The sequence below is a fragment of the Lepidochelys kempii genome, chromosome 8 (genome assembly GCF_965140265.1).
Source record: "Lepidochelys kempii isolate rLepKem1 chromosome 8, rLepKem1.hap2, whole genome shotgun sequence".
NCBI lineage: Eukaryota > Metazoa > Chordata > Testudines > Cheloniidae > Lepidochelys > Lepidochelys kempii.
The window spans coordinates 88,026,712-88,038,670 of NC_133263.1; positions in this window are offsets into that span (position 1 = coordinate 88,026,712).

The following is an 11,959-nucleotide window of genomic DNA, read 5'->3' on the forward strand; positions in this document are numbered from 1 at the left end:
TAGAAGAGAGCAGACCTGCAGCCCATAGCTCCAGCAGCGCTGACCAGAGGGAAGGCTGAAGTCTGACATAACTGCCCCAAAGATCCCTCTCTGAGGGAAGGGAAGACTACCCCAGAAACAATCAAACAATTCCCCTTTCCCCCACATGTGGACCCTGGACATTGGTAATCCCTTTTTATTTTCTTGGTTTGGACTACCCCAGCAGGGGAAAGCTTGGACTGAGCTGGGGAGTTAGGGAGGGCAGCCTTGGTTGCCAGATCCCTGGTAGCCCCAAAGAGTCCTGGGTCGGAGCCCGGTGGAGTAGAAGGGCCTGGACTCCTCTACCAACAGTCCCCCTGCTGGTCAGACCTTGTGACCCAGACACTGGGAAGGTGGCATAAATCCCCTGACATAAGGGGATTAGAATAATTCAAAGCCTGGAGGGAGGTGATGACCGCTGTGCTCAGAGCCAGGGTCAGAGACCTGAAAAAAGATCCAGGATTTATTTGTTGGACTTTTGTTTGTTGAACTTTGTTTTCCTGCAAGGGGCTGCCTTTAATACCGTGACCTGGCCAGAAGACTCATGGAAGAGAGACCACCACAGCAAAGGAGCAATTGTCAGCAGCGGGTGCCAGAATAAAAGATAGCTGCTATGCCATGCCTGGCCACAGGGAGGTGCTTCTTTGGTGAGTGAATCCCATTACAGGGCCACATAGTATTCTCTCATTCCACTATGGGAAAATTTCTTAAAGGACTGAACCATACTTTTCCACCTGTTGGAGAACACTCTCCTTCCTGGGATCTCAGTGTAGTGCTGGGTTGTTTGATGACTCCCCCTCTGACCGCATGTCTACCTGCTCCTTCCAGTACTTCTCAATGAAGACAGCATTCCTAGTGGCCATAACGTCATCCAGGAGAATAGAAGAGATTCAGGCCCTCCTATGCTACTTTTCAGAAGGACAAAGTCACTCTTAGGCCTCATCCAAAGTTCTTGCCTAACAGTCTGATTTTCTCATTAACCAGTGTATTCACCTGCAGGTCTCTTTTCCCCAAACTTCATTCTTCGCCAGCTGAAGCAAAACTTCACACACGGGTTGTGGTTAGAGTGAACTGTTATTTAGTCAGGATGAAATTGATTAGCTCCTAACCAAGACTGTTGCATTTGTGAAATAAGTGAGGACCACCAATATCCTCACAGAGATTATCTAAATGGATCTCCAACTGTGTATGTACCTGCTATTTGTTAGCAAAAAACAGAATCTCTGTGGGCACATCAGGTCTCATTCAACTTGAGCCCAGGCTGCTTCCACTGACATTTTGAACAACTTCCCTCTGACTAAATATGTAAGGCAGTGCCATTGAGTTCAGTCCATACTTTTTTCTCACTGTGCCTTGGTACAGGCCTCTAGATCAGATGCAAGCTTTAGTAGGGTGATCCTTCAAAAGATATTTACGCAGGACTCTTTGAACTGCTTCCGAGCACGGAATACTGCCTGCTAGTCACCGAGAGTAAAATCTATGTGGACAATGTCTTAAAGAAAAGAGAATGGGTAACTAATTTCATAGTAACTGTGGTTGGAGTCCTTTGAGATGCGCTGTCCCTACAGATTCCACGACGCACCCTCAGTCCCCATTCTGCCATTCAGAGTCATTATTGCTGAGGAAACTAAGAGGTGGTTTAGGCCATCCTGACCCTTATAGCCTCTGCTATGGTGATTGTGAGGGCCCCCAGAGTGCAGCCCCAAAGGACACTGCTATTAAAAAAAAATCCAATTTTATGTACAAAGGGCACATGTGCATTAAGAGAAGAATCTATGCAGACAACACATCTTGAAGAAAAAACAGTTCCTAACCTTTCTTTAACTGTTGTTCTGTGAAATGTGTTGCACATATTCATTCCAATGTAGGTGTGTGTGTGCTCCGAGCACAGGTGCTGGAAATTTTTCCCTCAGTGGTATCCATCGGGGTGGCTCTGATGCTGCGTGCTCATAGCACTAGTAGAAAGAGCCCAGCCAATCCCACGCCTCCTCAGTTCCTTCTTTCCAGCCAACTCCAAATGAGTTGTGGAATGGACATGTGCAACACCTCTCAAACAATAACAGTTTTGGAAAGTAATTGGTTTTTTTTCTGAGTGATTGCACAGGTCCATTCAAATGTAGGTGACTTCCAAGCAGTTGCATAGAAGGTGGGATTGGAGTTCACGGACATGCTGACTGTAAAACAACTCAACCGAAACTGGCATCATCTCTAGCCTGTTGATTAATGGTGTAACAAGTAGAGAATATACACACTGACCAAGTCGCCACTCTGCAAATGTCCTGAATGGGGACCTGAGCCAGGAATGCAGTTGATGATGTTTGCGCTCTCATGGAGTGGGCAGTCAGGATAGCTGTTGGCAGAACACCCATGTGCTCATAACATGTACGAGTGCACGATGTGATCCATGACAAAAGTCTCTGAGCAGAGATAGGGAGACCTTTCATCCTTTCTGCAATAGCTACAAAAAGTTGGGTGGATCTACGGAATGGTTTGATCTGCTCTATGTAGAATACTAGGACATGTCTAACATCCAGAGTGTGAAAATGTTGCTCCTCAGTACTTGCATGTGGCTTTGGGTAGAAAACAGGTAGGAAGATTGCCTGATTACTATGAAACTGGGAAACCACCTTTGGGAGGAAGCTAAGGGAAGGATGCAACAGCATCTTATCCTTAAAGAAAACTATGTATGGCAGCTCTGATGTGAAGGCACAGCTCCCCGAGAGTCTTCTGAAGTAATGGCCACTAAGAAATCCAGCTTCCAGGAAAGGTACAAACTGCTCAAATGGGGGACATGTAAGTTTTGATAAGATCAGGGTAAAGTCCGATGGAGCAACAGGTTTCTGTACTTGGGGGAATAGTCTTTCCAGGGCCTTGATGGAATGGATGGACATCTCATGTGAAAAAACAGACCGGCTTTCCATTCGGGGCTGGAGTGCTGAAATCGCGGCAAGGTGGACCTTAACTTAAGGAACTTGCTAAATCTTGCTGTTTCAGGCATAGCAAATAGTTGCATGTCCTGCAGAGATGACAATGTGGGTGAGACTCCGTGCTGGGAGGTCCATATGGAGAACTGCTTCCATTTTGAGAGGTACATAGCCCTGGTGGAGGGCTTCCTGCTCCTAATAGAACCTGGCAATCCTGCTCCAAGCAAGCCAGCTCTCTGGGATTTAGCCATGGAGCTTCCAGACTATGAGATGGAGGGAGCTGAGGTTCAGGTGAAGCAGATGACCATGGTCCTGGGAGACCAGGTCCGGAGGTAGAGGGAGCGAAATTGGAGCAGCCAGGTGAACCAGTGCTGACCGGGCCATGCTGGGGCTGAGAATGACCATCACCTGTCCCACTTGATTTTTAGCAGAACCTTGTGCACAAGCAGGATGGGGGGGAAGCAACAAACAGGTGATGTGTCCGCAGGAGCAAGAAAGCATCCGTGGGTGAACCTGGGCTGTGGTTTTGGAGGAAGCAAAACTGGTGACACTTCCTGTTAGACCTGTTTGCAACCAGGCACATCTGGGGAGTCCCCCACCACTGGAAAATGTCCCTTACGATATCTAGGCAAAGGGAACATTTGTGGTGATGGGAGAAAGACCTGCTGAGGTGATCTTCCAGTTTGTTCTGCGCTCCCAGAAGGTGAGAAGCCTTGAGGTGAATTGAGTGGGCTATGAACAACTCCCATAAAAGGATGCTTCCTGTCACAGGTGGGGGAAATGGGGAGAGTGAGACCCCTCCCTGCCTTTTGAGGTGGAACATGACTGCTGTGTTATCCATAAGCACCAGCATGTTCCTGCCCGAAATGTGAGGCAGGAATGCTTGACAGGCCAGGCGAATTGCCCTGAGCTCTCTGATGTTGATGTGTAGCGAGAGCTCTTCTGGAGACCACAGGCCTTGGAGTCTGAGGGGCCCTAGGTGAGCTCCCCAACCTAGTGCTGACATGTATGAGACCAGGGATATCAATGGATGGGGCCATGAGAAGGGAACGCCTGTGCAAACAGTCAGCCACCAACTGAGGGAGGTGAGAACCGGGAAAGATATCGTGAAGACTGAGTCTGGCAAAATACAGAGGCCAGCCATGTCTGAAGTGGCCTGAGGTGTAACCTGGTGTGCTGAACCACATAGACATGCAAGAGGCCATGTGACCCAAGAGCCTCAGACAAGAATGGGCTGTTGCGGATGGTCCCTTAGGTACTAACAGGATCATGATTGTCTGAAACTGACCTGAGAGGAAGAAACTGACCTGGGTGGAGGTGAGCACCACTCCAACAATCTCTATTCTCTGTACCAGAATTAGGGTACACTTCTGTGCATTTATAAGCAGGCCTAAGACCTGGATCATTGACTGAAAGAGGTGGAGGTTGGACTCTTCTTGAGCCATGGACTGGCCTCTGACTAGCCAGTTGTCCAGATATGAGTAGACTTGCACCCTATGGCTCCTCAGGAAGGCCGCCTCTACCACCATGCATTTTGTGAACACCCACAGGGCTGCTGACAGGCCAAATGGGAGTATGGCAAATTGGCAATGCACCTGGTTCACAACGAACCTGAGGAACCTTCTGTGGCCTTCGAAGATGGAAATGTGAAAGTAAGCGTCCTTTAAATTGAGGGCAGCATACCATTCCCCAGGATCCAGGGAGGGAATAATGGAAGGCACGGAGACTGTACAAAAGTTTAGTTTTTTGAGGTAGCCATTGAGCAGGCGTAGGTCTAGAATGGGTCTGAGACCAGCTTTGGCTTCTGAAGTTAGAAAATAGTGAGAGTAGAACCCCTTCCCTCTTAAATTCTGTGGAACCTCTTCCATGGCTCCCACCCAGAGGAGAGTTTTCACCTCCTGGACTAGAAGCTGCTTCTGAGAGGGAGCTCTGAAGAGAGACGGGGAGGGAGGTTGGTTGCGATGGTAGCAGTAAATTGGAGGGTATACCCCACTTGCACTGTGTTCAGCACCTACTGTGCTGTGAAGAAGAGTGACAGGCAGTCTGAAAATAAAGGGGAAACAGAATCTGGAAACATGGGAACTGGTACAATGTCCTTGAATATCCCATCAAAAGGCCACTTAGAGCTCTCTGGGTATCTGGGCGGGACAGGCATTGATGCCAAGTTAGAGGAGAGTGGTGGTCTATATTTAAAACATCTGCTCCAATGCCTCTGCAGGTCTTGATGGGATGGCAGGGCAGAGACCCGGGAGAACTGCTGAGGCTGAAGTGCTTCCTCGAAATTGATGGGATATATACCCCCTGGCACTTGAGGGTTGCTCTGGAGTCCTTCAGCCCATGAAGCTTAGCATCAGTCTGCTCCAAAAAGGGTGAAGCTCCCTCAAAGGGGAGGTCCTGAAGTGTTTGCTGGATCTCATATGGGAGACCGGAGGATTGAAACCATGAACTCCTACTCATGGCTACAGTGGAGGCCAGGGACCTGGCCACCACATCCACCGCATCCAGGACAGCTTGCAAAGAAGCCCTGGCTATCAACTTCCTCTCCTCTACCAGTGAGGAGAACTCCTGTCTTGTCTCTTGGGGAAGTGAGTCCTTAAACTTCAACGTGTCCCACATGTTGAAATCCTATCTTCCCAGAAGCACCTGCTGGTTAGTGATGCTAAACTTCAGCCTCCCGGTAGAGTAAACCTTTCTACCAAAAAGATCCAGTTTCTTGGAGTCTGTTGCCTTAGGAGTTGCCCCCTCCAAATCCTGCCTCTCCCTTTTGTTGGCTGCAGGCACCTTCAGGAATCCTGGGAGGGAATGAGCGTAAAGGAACTCATAACTCTGGGCGGGCACAAAGTACTTCCTCTCAGCCCTTTTTGATGTGGGGGAAGGACAGTGAGGGTTTGACACAGAGCTTTCACTGGGTCCATAGTGACCTCATTGAAAGGCAGGGTTACCTTTGACGGCCATGCCACAACCAAAATGTTAATCAGGCTGTGGGAGGATTCCTTCAGTACTGCTGCCTGCAAGTCCAAGTTTAAGTCCTCAGTAGCTCCTGGTGGGCCTTACAGATGTAGGGAGGCAACACGCGTGGCCTTGACACAGCATCGTCCAGGGAGGAGGAAGCCTGCACTGGCCGAGGGCATCTCCTTCCCTTCTGAACTGACAGGATCCTGCAGAGCCAGTTCCTGAAACTCAGTACCAGAGTCCGGATCAGGTGATGCCCAATGAGACAGATGTGCCCTTCTTTTGGAGGCCACCAGGTCTGAGCATTCTGAATGGGGCCCTGGGATTGGGGGTTTCAAAGGGTCATTGCACTGGCATAGGCCAGTGACCCCTAGGCCAAGCACTCAATGGAACTCCTATGCCAGGGTTCACAGCAGGGAAGGGGTGACTGAAGGAGAAGCAAAAACAACTGCTCAGCCGAGAGGAGTACGATCCAACCTCCAATTCTGATGACCATGGACGTGCAATTCCCACTGGTGTTGAACATCGGTGCCAAGGCACAGAAGCTTGCATCGGGGCCAGCATTGTCGGTTTCCCTCAAGACGGTACTGCAGGGCCCGGAACTGAGCGGCAACTGGGGGCTATGTGCTTCCTCCTAGCCACCCGCACCGATGCTGCTGACTCCTGTACTGCCAGCAACGGCGATATTGAGAGTGCCAGCTGGTCTCTCGCAGCAGCAAACGCCTCCATTGTAGACAGCGCTGTGATGGTGTTGGTGTCGTGCTGTCCCTCCAGTGCCAGTTCATCTGGTACCAGAGTCAATGGTACCCACATAAGGGCCAATGTCAACAGTGCTGACTGTGATGCTGAAGCAGAGGAGTGGCCTGACCTATGTTGCACTGTGCTCTGCTCCCCATGCCTGGCCGCCTTAGGAGTTGGGGAACATCCACTGTTGGCCAGCTGCCCCTTGTGCCTCTTCCTCAGCACCGGGGATGGCAAATAGTGCCAGGACTCCCGCACCATAGAAGGAGCACTCCTCACCAAAACTGAGGGCATAGTGCTGAATCCAACTGGCTCTGCTCGGAGGAAGGTCTCAGTGCCGCCTCCAGAAAGAGAAACTTCAATTTAGCCTCCTGGTCCTTTGTACGGGGTTTGGAGTCCCTGCAAATTTGACAGCGATCCCTGATGTGAGCCTCACCCAAGCACTACAAGCAACTAGAGTGCGGGTCACTCAGGGACATCACCTTATTGCAGGAGGCACAGGACTTGAAGCCCAGTGACCGCGGCGTGCCTCGGCACCAAGTATGGAGAAAACTTCGCTAACTAACTAAAAACAAACTATGCTAAGTAACACTTAATAAACTATTTACAGCTATATACACTAATCATAAAGAAGGTCCACTGAGAAGCTTGTTGTAGCAAGGGAACAGTTCCAGCGACCGTCCTGGGCAGTAAGAAGGATCTGAGGGAGTGTGGGGTCTGCTGGGTCCTTTATACCAGCACTATGAGGGTGTGGCACCAGAGCCACCCTGACGGGTACCTCTGAGAAAAAATTTTCCAGCGACTGTGCTCAGGGCATGGGGGCATGCACACACCTACATTGGAATGGACATATGCAATCACTTGAAGAACCACAGTTACTATAAGGTAAATAACCACTTTGTTCTGTAAACATCCTTAGTTATACCCAACATCCTACCACTTACTGAAATATTCAGTAAAAACTACTATTTACATAACATAATAGTATAAGTTTTTTCACTACTGTAATATTTATAATTTGATCCTGAAAGATTTAACCATGTTCTTAGTTTCTTTTCAGCTACTCATTTGAAATTTAGTAGGTATCCTGCTCTGAATCTTAGCTGTTTACATGCAGTTTTGCCTGAGGTGATCAGGCTTGTCAGAGCACCTGATATTCAAGCACATGGTTTTAAAAAAAAACAAAAAACTGTAATCTCAATTGGTATTCAGGTGTACTCTCCACTGCAGAATTCCTCCTCTTGCTTCTAGTGTGTTTCAAGGTTTCATTAAACATAGTGTCACAAGTTCACTAATAACATCATTTCCGTGTAAAATAAAGACTAGAACTGGTATTTGATTTAAAGGCAAGTTGAGCCATGAAATTGAAAGTCTGTTTTACGTTTTTGTCTTTTTAATTACAGTGCTGCTCCTTGATAAATTCTTAAACTGCCCACCTGCTTGCTCTCTGTCATTCTGGGGTGAGGGTGGAAAGGAGGCAGTACTATCATTTGATTGCATTGGGCAATATGGGGGCAGGTGCTATGCAAGCTCACATGCACTTCCTTCATTTTGTGCTTTAGTTCCCGCAACCTGAGGCTTCCCCTTTATTGGTCCTGGTGGCACTCTACAGATCCAAGTTGGGGGTGTCAAGTTGTATTGTTTTAGGCAGTATGGCTATCTTATGTTCCTTCCTCACATAATGCCCCTGTGCTATTCCTCCTTTCCCCTCCCCCCACCAAAAAAAAGAATCTAATGCTGACATTTATTCCCGGGTACATCATGGCACTTAAATGGCCAGGCACACTAAATTAATAAGTGTGTGTCTACACTGCATTGTAAACCTGAATCTGGGGGACTTGTGCTTATGAACTCGGTGTTTCTAAGCCCACCCGGCCACATTAATATGGCCACATTGCACTATGCAGACCTTCTGACTCAGGTCTGCAGCTTTAGCTACAAAAACGACAGGTTTTGGATGTGAGTCGCAGCAGGATTAGAGCTCTGACTTACCTACCTGAGCAGGGTCTTGGAACCTGGGTCTTTGCTGTTCTGAGTCAGACTGATTTGCTGGTAGACAGAAAGGGGGCTTGAGCTCAAACCAGAATCAGAGCCCACACTTAGTTTGCAGTGCATACACACCCTCAGACTAAATATATTTAAGTGCATTACTGAGTAGGGATGCTTGGCTAAATCATAGCCCTTGAAGGTACATCTACACAGCAATTAAACACACACAGCTGGCCCAGGTCAGCTGACTCGGGCTCATGGGGCTCAGGCTATGGGACTAAAAATTGCAGTACAGATGCGTGGGCTGAAGTCTGAGTTCTGGGACCCTGTGATGGGGGAGGGTTCAAGATCCAAGGCTCCAGCCCAAGCCCTAACATCTACACTGCAATTTTTTAGTCCTTCAACCCGAGCCTCACAAGTCCAAGTCAGTTTACCTGGGCCAGCTGCATCTGTGCCACGGGTCTTTTATTCCAGTGGGGACGTACCCGGAGAGATACAATTAAAGGTTCAAAACAGAGACTGGGGAAAAGCCAAAGGGAGCAGTAAGGTGAGCAGATTGGGAGAAACACAGGGACAGGGTGGAGGAGTAAGAGAAAATGAGACCAGAGAGATAAGCAGATCTTGAAGAGAGGACAAGAAGTTGAATTCGGTGTGGTAAGAGTCCAATGGCCTATGAAGTTACATTAGAACTGCCACAAAGCCAAATACATCCAAACTAAAATGAAAGCAAATTAGTACTGATTTCCAGGCAACCAAGAATCCTCTAGGCTTTTAGTTAGTCTTTTTTCCTAGAGCTTTTTTATCCAATATTTCATGGGGAGATTTCCCAGTAACTTTGTACCTGAATTCTCATTCTGGGATAAATATGCTTTTGCCAGCATAACTCATGCAGAGTTTGCCTGAGGATGGTCATTTCTATTTCTATCATCTTAGTCTATATTTAAGCATCAAGTAGCTCTTTTCTAGAGCAATGAAACTGCACCCATGTTCTTTCCTCAAAATACCCTATTGCTTGGGGAAATGGGGGGCTAGAAATGCCTCTTACGTTCTGCAAGTGAAATAAATTCCTGTTCCTTGTCCAGGTGACTGACTGGCATTTCCTAAGCAATGGTCAATCTCTAAGAAAGACTGATACAAATCTTTGTCAACTAAGAAAAACTTAACAGCAAAATAAAGAACTTCTATTTTCCCTTTAAAAAAGCTAAATAATGCATCTTTCACAATCATGTGGCTGATAATCCTCATTCCTTTGAATTGTGCCATCTGGAATTGCAGTGTTTTTCCTAAAAAGATTAAGGTCTTGATTCTGTGTCCTGCTGTGCTCCTTTTGATTTCTGTAGGATTTCTGTGCATGTAACAGCAATAGAATCTTGCCCTCAAGTGTTTTTTAAAAAATAAATAGATAACCCTGCATGGAGGCTCTCAGAGTGAGGAAATCTCCACATGGACATTCTCACAGAGACGTCCCTCCCCATTATTCCGTCAAGGAGATGGAGTTTGCTCCTATGAGGGCCTGTCAGCAGTACTGCAGGACCTCAGAAGGTCATGGTCATCTGTATACAGGCTGTGGACGCAGTGGCTACTCACCCTCGTCTTCCTGTCACCTTGGCTGCAAGGTCTTTCTCAACCACATCTGCCTCCATGGAAAAAACAGATTTAAAAATGTTATTAATGTTTAAAATCAAATTTACACAAGTTAAGAGGGAAGGTACTGTACATATGGGGTCGGGCTTGGGTTACCATGAGCTGTCTCGTGAGCCGGGCATAGCGTCAACCGACTCCACACGGTCTCAGTACCAGCTCGTTGTGGGGTCCCATGCACCCAGCGCTCCCACGACCAGGGCGTGGATCTGGACCTCGTAGCCCTGGGCTCTCAGAGTGTCAGCCAGCAGAGTGTACTTCAATGCCTTCCATGCTCAGGCCTCGTGGAAGGCCTGTGATCTGTTTTCAAATGGCACTGTGACGTCTACCATGAGGACCTTCTTCTTTTCTGCGTCAGTCACGACAATGTCGGGTCGCAGTCAGCTGTCTGTCCCGGGGATAGCAGAGTCGACTGATCTTCCCCAGGGATGGCGGGATGACTTTCACCAGCTGGTTCTGGATGGCAATGTAGCGGTGCTGCCAGGCTCCGGAGTGCTGTTTGCATCCACACAGGACATGGTGCAGGGTCTCGTTGGCGTAGCCACACTTCCTGCAGCTCTTGTCCCGGTTGCCGTGGCAGATGGCTCCATTGAGGGGAACGCAGTTGAGTCAGGCCTGGTGGACAAACCGCCAGTCAGTGAAGCTACCCCCAGGGAGGAAGTGGTTGCTGGCATCCCACTTGCTGGACACCTCAAACACCTTGCCCTGGTCCGGCTTCCGCTTGAGGTTCTCGGCACAGTAGCAGCACATGGCATCTTTCAGGGTTCTTTCCAGCATCATTCTGGCGGTCGGGATGATGATGGTGTGGTCCGGGGTTTTTATGCATGGCACCAGTATTCCCAGCTCCCGGCGCTCCTCGCACCACTTCCAGCGGCAGCCGATTCTCTTTTCTAGGCAGCTCGAGGCATTGCGGGCTCGGGACCAGAGAGAGGACAGGTCTCCCCCCTCTCTCCCTAATTCAGCTTCCAGGGAGTTGCTGCGGTAAGTGGCGACGTCCTGCTCGGAGGGGGACCTGATGATGCATTTCCTGACTACGTCCCATACGGTTTCTTCCACGATGCTCCTCACCATCTGGTCCGGGCACATCAGGAGGCCGAAGACATGGGTGATCACTGCCACGTCGCACAGGTCGCCAATCCGAGGTATGTTAGGTGCCACCCTGCCTGTGGGAGATATAGATGATGTCGGTGCTGGCCCTCTGGGGAAGGTAGAGCTGTTTCTTCACCAGCTGCCTGATTGTCCTATCGGCCTTGTTCAGGGGCACCTTGTCTACAGGCAATCCCCTGAGGACAAAGGAGATGCAGGGGATCAGGAAGGTATTGAGGGCATTGATCTTTTGCCAGGGGGCAAGCAGAGAGGAGTTGATTTGGGCCGCGTCCCACAGGATCTCTTCAATAATGTGTTCGGGGAGGATCTGTCGGAGGCAGACTCCTGTGGGTGTGCCCACGTGTTGGTATACCTCTCCCTCTTCAAGGGAGGCCATGGGCTCGCCCTGGATCAGGAACCGTGTCACCAGGACTAGAGCCCTGGCGCCGCCTTCGACTTTAAGGGAGGCGCGCTTTTTGGAGTTGAAGCGGAGGCCCATCCACTCAGCGGCTCAGCTGGCGGCTGTTGAGCATCCGCTGGAGGCTTTCCGAACTGTCAGCGACCAAGGGCAGATCGTCCACGTAGGCCAGGATGCTGATTGTCTTGCC